Consider the following 12147-nt stretch of genomic DNA (forward strand, 5'->3'; position numbering starts at 1 on the left):
GAGACAGCTGAGGGCAGAGCCAGATAGTGTGGATCAAATTAGCTGGAGAATGCTGGCATCTATCGCAGGCAGGAGAAACGTTGGTATAAAACTTGGCCAGACGTGCTTTGGTATAATAAGTGCGATGTACAAGTTTGCATTGAATTAGATTATGTCTTGCGCAGAATGAGGACTTATGCACAAATGACAGGATTTGTGTCCAAAGATTCTCTGAAATGGCCTGTCCAAGGTCTTCCTCCCAAAGTGATCTAAGGGAATTCAGGGTTTGTGGGCGTAGAAGTGTGATTTGATTGTAGATAAAAGATATAGCCCCTTTCAATTTGACAGGAGGTCCCAGTGGCTTTTAAACTCCAAAACACATTATGGCAAAGACTGGTTCATCCCAAAGATCCAGTCCCCCGGCACAAACAGAGTAACATTGTGTATGCTGTTCAGTGTCAGGAGGGCTGTGATCAGTCTTACAACGGGGAAACTAAACAGCCACTGGCCAAAAGGATGGCCCAGCACAGAAGATCAACATCATCAGGCCAGGACTACACTCATCTCCAGGCCAGCGGTCACTCTTTCAGGGATGAAGATGTTCACATCCTGGATAGAGAGGAACGATGGTTTGAGAGCGGAGTAAAGGAGGCCATCTTTGTGAAAAGAAATCGTCCATCATTAAACAGGGGTGGAGGCCTCCGGGTTCAAATGTCCCCCTCTTACAATGCTGTGATTGCTAGTATCACTCAACCCCCTATGAATAGTAAGCAGCCATCAGTGTGTTAATGATCCATTGTTAGGCTGATGGTCCTTCTTGACCATGGGAGCAGCTGGTTTTGGTTGTCAGCAGCAAACTGGTTGATCCACTCTGAGAAGGTGCTATTTAAGAGACTGATCTGAATACAGCACCTCAGACTGAAGAAGTCTCTCGGATGAGAGACGAAACGTTTCTACATTTTTTTTTGCTTTGTTTTGTTTTTTGGTTTTTTGTTTTCTTGAATGCCCAGAGGACCAGATTGAACTTTTTTGGATTCCTGTAATTTTGTTTAATGTATATAAAATTACAATAAATTTGATTCTGAATTCTGAAAGACCTCAAGCTTATTGCTGTGAAGAGACAGCTCTAACCACTGTTTCACTATGCTGCCAAATTTAGAGTGATGTCATTTATTCAAAACAACTTTTTCTCTGGTTTAGTGATTAAAAACTGGGCTGAGCATCATCACAGCAGCTGCAGCAGGAAATATCTGTGTGGATCAAACAACCTGATTGAATTTTCAGTTTCTGTATGATCTGCTCAGGTTTCCTTACAGCGGGGAGGTGGGCTCCTGCAACTGTTAAGACTGAAAAACTGGTGCTTCACCCACCTGGACTGGTGCCTCTCAGCCATCCGAACAATTAGGAAATGACCAATCAGAGTCTCCCCCACATTCCTCCACCACAGACAGTCAATAACAAACACTGGTGTCTCCCTGCTGCACCAATTGGAGCAACACACTCTGACCTACTTCTAACAAACTGCATGAGTCCTCACAAGCAGGAAGAAACACACCTGCTGTTCTGACACCAGGCGCTCTGAAAGGTGGCTCCGCGCTGTCGGGATTGGTAATCTGCTGCAGAATAATGCAGATCGAGTGAGGGAAGAGAAAAACGATCAGACCAAAAGACGGAAGCGGAAAACGGCACAAAGACAGCGCTTCACTCCGCAGTCTGCTTTAACCTCACCGCCTGATCCGACCCAACAGTCTGCTCCGATTCAGGTCAGCGGCAGAAACACGAGCCTCTGCATCTGGTTACAGCCAGAGTGTTCACCACGTCTGCAGCATCCAGCCATCATCCATCTATCATCCATCCATCATCCATCCATCCAGTATTCATCCATTTCTTACCTCCCTACAGAATCAAACATCGCTGCATCTTCAGATCTACAACTTCACAAACCCCCCCCCACACACACACACACACACACACACACACACACACGCGCGCGCGCGCGATCACTCTCACAGCTTCTACCGTTTCCCTGGCAACAGCATCACACCTCCCATAGCCCCACCTTCTACTCCCCCTCCCAACAGATAAGTATTTCAGCTGAGCTGCTCCTCCCCCACTGAAGCCTTCAGCATGTTCAGTTAATCTGTCTCTCTTCTGGTTTTATTTGACAACAAACATGTCAGTCCGAAGAACCAAACACATAAGGATTCAACATGCACAAAACAACAAAATTATGTTTGATGGCTCTCCCAAACCCAAACAGTACTATTTTAAAAAGCACAAGTAAAATTTAAATTACACTTAAAAATACAGTGCTAACAGGACAACACTGCTAACAGAACCAAGTTGCAAACAAGACCACGCTGCTAAAATAACCACATTGCTAACAGGACCATGCTGCTAACAGCATCATGCTGATAACAGCATCATGCTGATAACAGAACCACATTGCTAACAGGACCATACTGCTAACAGAATCATGCTGCTAACAGAATCATGCTGCTACCAGTATCATTCTGCTAACAGGACCATGCTGCTAAAAGAATCATTCTGCTAACAGGACCATGCTGCTAACAGTATCATGCTGCTAACAGTATCATGCTGCTAACAGGACCATGCTGCTAACAGTACCATGCTGATAACAGGACCATGCTGATAACAGAATCGCATTGCTAACAGGACCATGCTGCTAAAAGAATCATGCTGCTAACAGGGCCATGCTGCTAACAGAACTACATCGCTAACAGGACTATGCTGCTAACCAGACCACGCTGCTAAGAGAACCTCATTGTTAACAGAACCACTCTGCTAATCGGACAATGCTGCTAACAGTAATAGTGTTTTTATAACACTATTTTTAATTTTAATAGCTTGATATTGTTGTATTTTAGTCTGTCTAAAATAAGTCTCTTGAAAATTAGTTATTGTGACTCGATGAGACTAGTTGTATAAACTAAGGTTAAATAAAAAAAAAATTAAAAAAATACACAATCACAAATCCAGTCTTTGATTAAAATATTAAAAATGTGAATATTTCTTAAATTAGCCTCAGCTGTAAGAAGGATGGGGTGGGTAGTCTTAACTCGTGGCAGATGTGTTGTATTGAAAGAAGCAGGTGTTTTAACCAGGGTTGTGTTCTGCAGCCGCACAAGCAGAACTTCTACTACTAAGCTACTAAACTACTAAGAGCCATTCCAAATCCTCAATTTTTATTTATTTTTTCTTCTTTCGGCTGCTCCCTTCGTCAGGGGTCACCACAGTGAACTAAGTCGCACAAAGCCTTGGCAATTATTTTTACACCAGATGAACTTCCTGACACAACCACAGACCACAGAGCTACCACAGCCCTCTGTGTGGAGCAGACAGCTGCCATCTAGGGTGCCTGGGGGAGCAGATAGTGGCATTATGGGCCTTGCTCAAGGGCCCAGAGTGGGGCAAATGAGGGTGGAGACAGGTGTGGGTGCTTCACCTATCCCACCCACATTTTAATGTTATCAGTACCGGGAGTTGAAACAACGATCTTCCGATCACATGGCCACATTCTCTAACCTCTGCACCACCACTCCCACTTCCAAATCCTCGGTAAACGAACATAAAACTTGTCAGGATACCTCACACGCCCCTGGAGCCAGGCATGTGGGAACTTGCCAGTATACGGGGTCTTGACTCCTCACTAAGTCCAAAAGAGCGATGGGATGCCACGTCACAATAGGCCAATCACTTGCAAGGAGCACCATTTTGGTTGGGGGTTGAATGAGCTAAGCAGCAGGTGAGGGAGGGTCCCTAGCCATGCCAACTCCTGGCAGCAGACTAGCTCTAAGGATATCACCTCTTTGGCAGGTCAGGAGCTGGAGCTTGTGTATGAGGTTGAACAATATTAACTACAGGCTTTGGGCGAGCCGATTTACCCTGTTGGCATGTACGCAGCTGGATATCTCATCGACTGGAAGACTTGATGATGTGTCTATCTCTGCTGCCATCTGTGGATGTTAAGGACGCATATTTAATTGGATTTTCGATAACTGGTCCCTGCTTTTTTTGGATTCAGCTGGTGCTGGTTTTATCTACAATCAAGGAAGTCGTCAGCAGCAAATTTGGACCCGATCACGCTGCTTGCCTTTATGATGGTTTGGTTCATGTTCTGGAGTACCCGGACTCAAATGCTTTGGGCTGAATGGATCAGATCTTGTGGATTTTTACTCAGACACGTTTCCATCGGTGTTGGCCATGTTAATTTGGTCATTTCGGAACCGAGTAGACTGACACAGACTGAAGGTTGATGTCATTAAGTTCTGCCTGTCCCCAAAATAACTGTGTGTTTATCTAAATTTTGGTCGCCTTGGTTGTCCTTGAAGGCAATCTTATCCAAAGTCGCCTGGAGAAAATGTGATCTGACGCTCACCACCCCCTCCCTGAGGAATTTCCAACTGATAACCAGATGAAATCCCGCAGAAAAAACGTTGTGTCATCATTTCAGGACTCTGGATTCTTATAGAGGTTATTCTTGGCCATTTCTCGACATACCTCGAGAATGTTTATGGATCTCACCGGAGGACATTTACTGATTACAGTGACCTCGAGAGCATCTGTAGGCGTTGTTGACCGCTCTCGTTTCTTCCTTCTTATGCTCTGCTCTGCAGAATGTCTAAGTAAATATGTGCTTGTTTGTACAAGGTGTTTTTTCAATATTAAGGGTTTTTCTCAGCCAAGAAAAAAGTCTGATAGGAATTTTTTTCGCCTCCAACTCCTACATGTGTCCAGTTAACCACTGTTTTTGTCTGTCCAAACAGGTCTCACTTGTAAATGAGTCTTCGAGGCTCAATGTGATTTATCTGTTTAAATAAAGTTGAATGAGTGAATGAATTAACTAGGTTCAGTAAGGCTTGCCTCTAAACACAGCTTGGGCTCCTGGAGGCCAACTCTTGGAGATGAGCTGGACTCTTTCCTACTCTAGAGTTATCCATGGAGAGAGGCGTCAGGTGGATGTGAGATTACTCACAACCCCATGGCTGAGCGCCTCGGTGTTGGAGTTTTACCCTGTTAGTGAGAAGGTCATCTCTCTGCAGCTTTGAGCTACAGGAAAGAAGGCTCTGACTTTTGTTTATGCACCAAACATTAGTTCAGATCACCAAGCCTTCTTGGAGCCTCTAGATGGTGTCTTGGAAGGAGTGCCACTGTGCGATTCTGTTGTTCTCCTAGTTACCTTTAATGACAACTTGGGAAATGATGGCATCACCTAGAGGAGTAACAGCTTCTCTGATTTGAACCAGAGTGGTGTTCTGTCACTAAACGTCCATGCTATGACTGGATTGTCCAAAACAAACCCTATATTTGAGCACAAGGTCGCCCATAAGTGTACTTGTTACCAGGCCACCTAGGGTTAAGGGTTAATGGTCAATTTTGTCGTGCCATCATTCAACCTTAAGCCCCGTGTCTTAAAAACTCAACTGAGGTGATTCAGGCATTTGATTTGGATGCCTCCTGAATGCCTCTCTTCAGATTTTCAGAACGTGTCCCACTGGGAGGAGATACTGGGATCTCTGGCCTGATAACTCCTTGGGATTCCCCAGGAAGAGCTGAGAAGTGATGCTGGGGAGAAGATGGCTGGATATTCATTTTCCTGTCGTCTCACATCTCAACCAAGAGGTAGAAGAAGGAAGTGACATCACATGCAAGATCTCACAAGATGTTTTGTCTCCTGCAGTATGTGTTGCAAAAGTTTTGACTACTCAAAACTTTTGCTAAATATCTGTAAAATTGCCTGCGTTGGTCATTAATGTCCATCTTGACTTGGCATAACTCCAAATGTCAATAAAATGTAGATATACGTCCAATGATTACTTTGAGTTTCAGAGACAGGCACATTCAGTGGCAAGCGATAGTAACACATTCCTTCCTATACCCAAGCTTTTTCCTTTTCAGCCAGCTGAGCTACAACCTGACTAAAGAAAACACTGTGTTGCAGATGGAGAAATGTTGGCTAGGTGAGGAGGTTTCACCTGAAAACCTGTAAGAACAATCTGAGTTTTTGATGTTAACAGCTAACAGGAAGAAATGTGATTTCCTAAGGTAGTCAACTTGTTTACTACCACTACCTACTACCATCACCATGTACTACTACCACCACCACCTACCACCACTTACTACCACCACCACCTACCACTACCTAGTATCTCTACAACCTACCAGCACCACCACCTGCCACCATCACTACCTACTACTACCTAGTACTATCACCTACCACTACCATCACCACCTACCACTACTACCATCACCACCTACCACCACTTATTACTACCACCACCTACCACTACCTACTATCATTGCCACCTACCACCACCACTACCTACTACTACCTAGTGCCAACACCTACCACTACCTACTACCAGCACCACCACCTAGCACCACCACTACCACTACTTTTACTACTACTTGTTCTCCAATGATTGTTGTACATCTTCAGCTGATTCACTTGAAGAGTCAATCCCATTCAAGTTGGCCAAATCAGCCAGCCGACCTTAAAAAAACTCAGAAATGGCAAAACGTCAGTCAGTTTTACAAGGTTAGTTGTAAGGCCAAGTTTATCCAGATGGACTACCGCTATACCACATTTTGCATGAACCAAATATTTTCAACTGCGTTTATTTATATGCTTCAGTTTTATGAGTGGTATCTGAATGGGCCAGCCTGACCCAGAACATTCTGTTAGCCAAAAAAAGTTTATTTGAAATAAGTTATGTGACAAAAGGATGGATGGCATCACTTTAAGCTATGAATGTTGCCCTGACTCTAGTACTAATTCAGGTTTTTGCTTTGACTGTCCAGAATGACACTGTTAATACAATTTTGGTTTGCCATCTTCTGAGCTTTTTAATTCAATGCTTTTGAAAAAAAAAAAAGCCTCAACATGGGGCTGAAGAAAAAATGAGATGCAGCTTTGGGCATATGAGGGCAGCTGTCCAAAAATACACTGAGTAAAAGGTATAAAATTAATGTACAAGTTTCCTTGGGAGCTTACAGCTGTTTAAAGAGTTTAGGAGAGCCTTGAGCAGAAAGCTATGTGCTGCAATTAACTGAGGAGTAACAAGCTGTTTAAAGGCTCCCGTTATGTGCACAAGTGTAGTCTTGCTAATTTTAGCTTTAGTATCTATTTTGATCAGTTTTATGATTTTACCTCCTGCTCATTTCAGCCTCCGGCCCCCACCTTGACCCTTACCCTGACGCTCCGTGCACCTCTTCTCCTCCTCTTTTGCTCAGCCTTCGCAGCACCTCCACCTCCTTGGGTCGCTGCATCGCCTCGGTCCTCCAAGCTCCTGTCGAGCTCTCCATTGATTCTCCTCCTGAAGAGGCTGTGGAGAGTCAGGACAGCCAGAGTGCACAGGGTGTACATGACCCAGTCTCACAAGTGCAGCTCCAGATGAGTGGGAGGCTTCATCTCAAGACAGTGGAGCCCTGCAGTTCCTCCACCTGAGCTTTGTTTGGATCAGTTCAGTTTCACTGCTGTGGTCACTTTGTTTAATCCTTTTATTTCCTCTGTACATTTCCTACCTCAGCTGTTTCACCTCTGTTCTGAATCCCGCTCCCTCCTAGCAAATGCCACTCTTCCAAAGAACTGATAAGACATCTGAACCTTGTCCCGTCTTCCCTGGTATTGCTGTTGTCACGTCCTCAGATGTCCCTCAGGTAACCTGAGCTTGCAGCTTCAGTGTCTCAGTAATTCAATGCTCAATCATTTGAAGTCACAACAGCTGCTTGATGAAGTCCAAATGTCCAGTGTTTCCACTAAAATTCTTACCAAACTCAGCTGAAAGTAGTCATCCATATCACAAATGGCTGGAACCTCTGTCAGAAAAAAAAAAGGACTGAGGTCCATAAACCCTCAGTCTAGAAACAAACGGTCTGATACAGATCATCAAAAAAATCTCAAAAGGTCTTTGTCTAGAAACTGACTGTTCAGGAGGTCTGGTCGTTAGGTTGATGTGGAGTCCATTAACTTCCTGACAGCTGAGTCTGCAGGATGTGCACAAGATTTCCTCTGAATGAAACAGATTAAAGCGTCACGGGTCCCACCCTCCCGCCCCCTGCCGACCCGGGACCATCTGCTGCTGCTGCTGCTGCTGCTGCTGCTGCAGGATAAACCCGACAGAGCCCTGCCACAGAGCGTGTTTCTATTTCATTCATCTCCATGTTTCACTTTGTTCAGTATCAAATTGTTTTAATGAAGCTTCTCTCAGCAGGATTTTAGTTTGAAAAGTCTGCTACAACCCTGACCACACATGATGGGACCCTGACCCAGTAGGAGCTGACAGTCTGAATCACAACCAAAGAATCCTGATGCAAGCATCAGATTGGCTCTGATCCATTCCAATGTGGACAGTACACAATGACGGTTCTGTTTCTGGAAATGGGTCCATAGACTAACAAAGAAGCCAAGTCTCTGAAGGAAATGCTCGCTGCACTGTAAATGGTCAAAACCGGAATCACATGGTCATTACAAAGAGGTCCACATCACTGAAATGGTGAACAGCATAATCCGACATGAGTATTTCAGCTGCCATTTTACTAAAGTACTATGTGGGCATCATTAGTCCCGTCAGCGAACCATAAATATCAGAAAATACCGGCTGAAATTATATTAATTTTAGTCATATTTTCTTAATTACACACTGGTCTACCAAGCAGTTTTCCTCATTTTATGAATAAAACATGCTCATTTATCGTGTCTACTGTTCTCTACTCCATGTTTGTATTTGTAAATATTTTCTACTATTAGCTTTTTTTATTTCTTCCAAATGGAAACAACACCTGGACCACTTCCTGTTTGTTTCTGTCTTCTCTAAATGGAGCCAGTCGAGGTGAATGGTCACTCATCGTGAGCCTGGTTCTGCTGGAGGTTTCCTTTTGTTAAAAGAGAGTTTTTGCTTTCCACTGTCACCAATATTCATTCAACCTTTATTTATACAGGTTAATCCCACTGAGCCTCGGGGACTCATTTACAAGAGAGACCTGATTTCTTTAACATAGAGTGATGACAACAGTGGATAACAACGACAACAATAGACAATCATAAAAGAGGCATACAAATTATTATTATTATTATTTTTTAATATGCTGCTCAGGATGGTAAACTGTGATGAAGAGAAGATTCATCGCCGTCTGTTTCCTTAAACAGATAACTTGTACTAAATGCCACAGGCATACATTCATTCACATCTTATTCGTACTCGTATTGCACAAAGAGATGATGGTTCTTACTCCATCCGCTCACAAGATTATTTGATGCTTTTTGTTCAATTTGCATGGACTATATGTAAAAAAGCTTTGTCCACTCTGTAACTTCTACATGGAATGTACTGCAAAAAGATGGGAAACTACTATATGCTAACTCCATAACATGTACTTGTTATTCTTAATTTTGCTTTTGTTTCTCAATCTGATGTTTTTGTGTGTTCTTAATTGTGATGTGGTATCTACGTCTTGTATTTGCTGCTGCCCATCTTGGCCAGGTCACTCTTGAACAAGTGATACACTGATGTTCCTGTCGCTGAAGGATTTGAATAGTGAGTGTTTATTTACCAGATGAGTGCTTTTCTGGACTGGAAATGAACAGGGAATGAAAGTAAACCATAATGTTTTTGGTGCAATATGTTCAGGTGGTTAGGAGTTACACTGTGGAGAAGAACAGAAGTAGTTTTTTTAGCATTTGTCAGAAGCAGTGCGGAGTGAGAGATGCTGGAGAGGGTCATTTTAAGCACCACCGGGCACACTGGTGGAGTCAGAAGGGGGCTAAAGAAGTACATGTTATGGAGTTAGCCTACTTTCTAGTCTTTCTGCAGTGTATGGCTGTGGCCATCTTGGATTTTGAAGTGGCACCAAATTATCATCAGTGACCTTTCTTACTAGACAAGCCTAGCTGTAGACACACACCAAAATGAAAGTTGGTACCTCATTTATTTTTCAAGTTATCACACTCAACATGGACTGAAGAAATATTCCCCCTCCTCGATCCATGAAGGGAGACAAATACATTTTTTATCTTAATCCTGTATATACTGTAAAGGAAGATGTGTGTATGTTTGATTGGGTTCCATTTGGGGACTTGAACAAGCACACCAGAAATACATTCATACCCAAAGGTCACTTTAATCAGTTTGTGTATCTTTGTAAAACTAAAGTCCCCAAAGGGATATAACGTACCGAAAGGTCACTTTAATCAGTTTGTGTATATGCGTAAAATTAAAGTCCCCAAACGGATATAAGGTACCCAAAGGTGACTTTAATCGGTTTGTGCATCTATGTAAAATTAAAGTCCCCAAAGTGGATGTAAAAATTCCCCCGGTCCCCAGTGTGAGGGTAAAATATAATTTTATCAAAAAATGATTTTAACAAAAATGCCAAGTGACATTTATTTTCTGTGAATTTAGAGTAAACAAAATCACTTACCAGTTTGTCTCTAAACCATACAGAAAGGGGGGTCCCCTAAGGTGGTAGTTGAAGCATGTGTACCCAATGTGGATCTAGGGAAACCTGTGTGTGTGTGTTTGTGCAGTGCCCCGAGACAACTTTTGATGCAACGTGAAATGGCATTATATAAATAAACTGAAATGAATACTGAAGGACCTTATAAAAGTTAAATATTTCCAGGACTGGAGGACAGTGACAATAAGTATGTTTGGTTTTTAGTCTGATTGAAATGCGCCCAGACTCCATCACATTAAGTTCTGTTCTGCTCATAATGGCTGAAGCGTGATGGTTTTTGACAGCGGCCTGGCCTAGTGGTGAGGAGTTGATCTTCCAATCAGAAGTCCTGCAGCCTGCCTAAGCATCCTTGAGCAAGACATTAAATCTTAATGTTTAGTAGACGTGCAGCTGATAAAGACTGAAATGAAACCCTGGGTGTGGGTGTGTTTACGTCCCTGACAGCAGATCAAAACAACACAGGCTTTAATCCCAGGGAGTCTTTTATTTGCATCGTTTATAATTAACAAGGTTTTACTCCTTTTATACATTACTGTTTCCTGTCGTATAAACAGTTCAATTGGATCTCTGCTCAAAACACTGCGTGGCTGACTGCTCAGAACAAAACAGAAACACAAGGACTGGTTCCTACAGCAGATATTCAATTTTTAATCAGAGTTTCTGAGGTTCTGTGCAGAAACTTCAGACGTTTTGAATAGAGATTCATTTGTTGTCTTTCATATCTCATGGAACATGATCCAGATAAAGAAATGAACTAAAATGACTCTGCATGCCTTTAGTATGTGAGAGTAAGATAAGTGGGGGGGGAAAAAAAGTTTGACTAAATATGTTGAAATTGTACAAACAGATTTGACGGAGACAATCTCTGCATTATAGGGATGTACGATATGGCATAAAATTCATATCACAATATGTATTGTGATCATGGGTGGCGGTAACAATATATATCACAATATGTTTTTGGTATAAAACTTGCAATAGGAATGAAAAAAAGCATAAGGTGTCCTTTTGCCATCATTTATTTTGAAAACTGCTATACCACAAAATAATCTCAATTAAGAAAATTCCACTACTAGGTCCAGAGAGTTCTTAAATAATAAACAAATCAAGTATTAGGCTTCTTTCTTGTAGTGCAAAACAGTGCAAAAGATATCAAATGTAGTTTTAGCCATATATTTTAAACAAAATAATATGTTGTTAACTCTTAAAAGTTTCCAGTCTTCTCACTTAAGAAATGAACAGCAACAGAGCAGCATGTTACACTGAAAACACTTAACCGTCCAACCCTCTAGGGGGTGTCTCCTTTTGCTTTAAGGAGAGATGACACAAAATGGCGACCAGTCTCCTCTGTGTTTTGACCAGAGGGTCTCGCAGTAAAATCAAACATAGCTTTCTTTACACAGATCAGAGAGCAGGTTTAACCCTTTTTATTTAGCTCAAATGTACTCTCTAAAACTGACCAAGGAACTTTTGACGAAAAAAATAAACATTTCGACGGAACACAGCGTTTTGCGCATGCGTCTGAATAAGAGTACGGCAAGCAGGCCATAGTTAGCTTGTAGCTTTGCTACTTAGCTCTCAAAGAAAGGACTTTAACATCACTTGCGCAGTTTTCAACAAAAAAAAAAGTAACTATTAAATCTGACAACTCTGATTTTACATCAGACACAGCATTACTGCGGTTAGCCGATA

The 12147-nt window shown here is 42.4% G+C and overlaps 1 long non-coding RNA gene across 1 annotated transcript in view; it reads left to right on the forward strand.

The window, feature by feature from the left end:
* Nucleotides 1–1685: 1685 nt before the first annotated feature.
* The window catches only part of LOC119424807, a 21522-nt gene continuing 11060 nt past the window's right edge, over nucleotides 1686–12147 (forward strand). The window contains exon 1 of the long non-coding RNA XR_005187535.1: nucleotides 1686–1742. This is a non-coding gene — a long non-coding RNA (uncharacterized LOC119424807). The remainder of the gene's footprint in view (nucleotides 1743–12147) is intronic.

This window comes from Nematolebias whitei, chromosome 2, assembly GCF_014905685.2.
Source record: "Nematolebias whitei isolate Nwh7 chromosome 2, NemWhi1, whole genome shotgun sequence".
Taxonomy (NCBI): domain Eukaryota; kingdom Metazoa; phylum Chordata; class Actinopteri; order Cyprinodontiformes; family Rivulidae; genus Nematolebias; species Nematolebias whitei.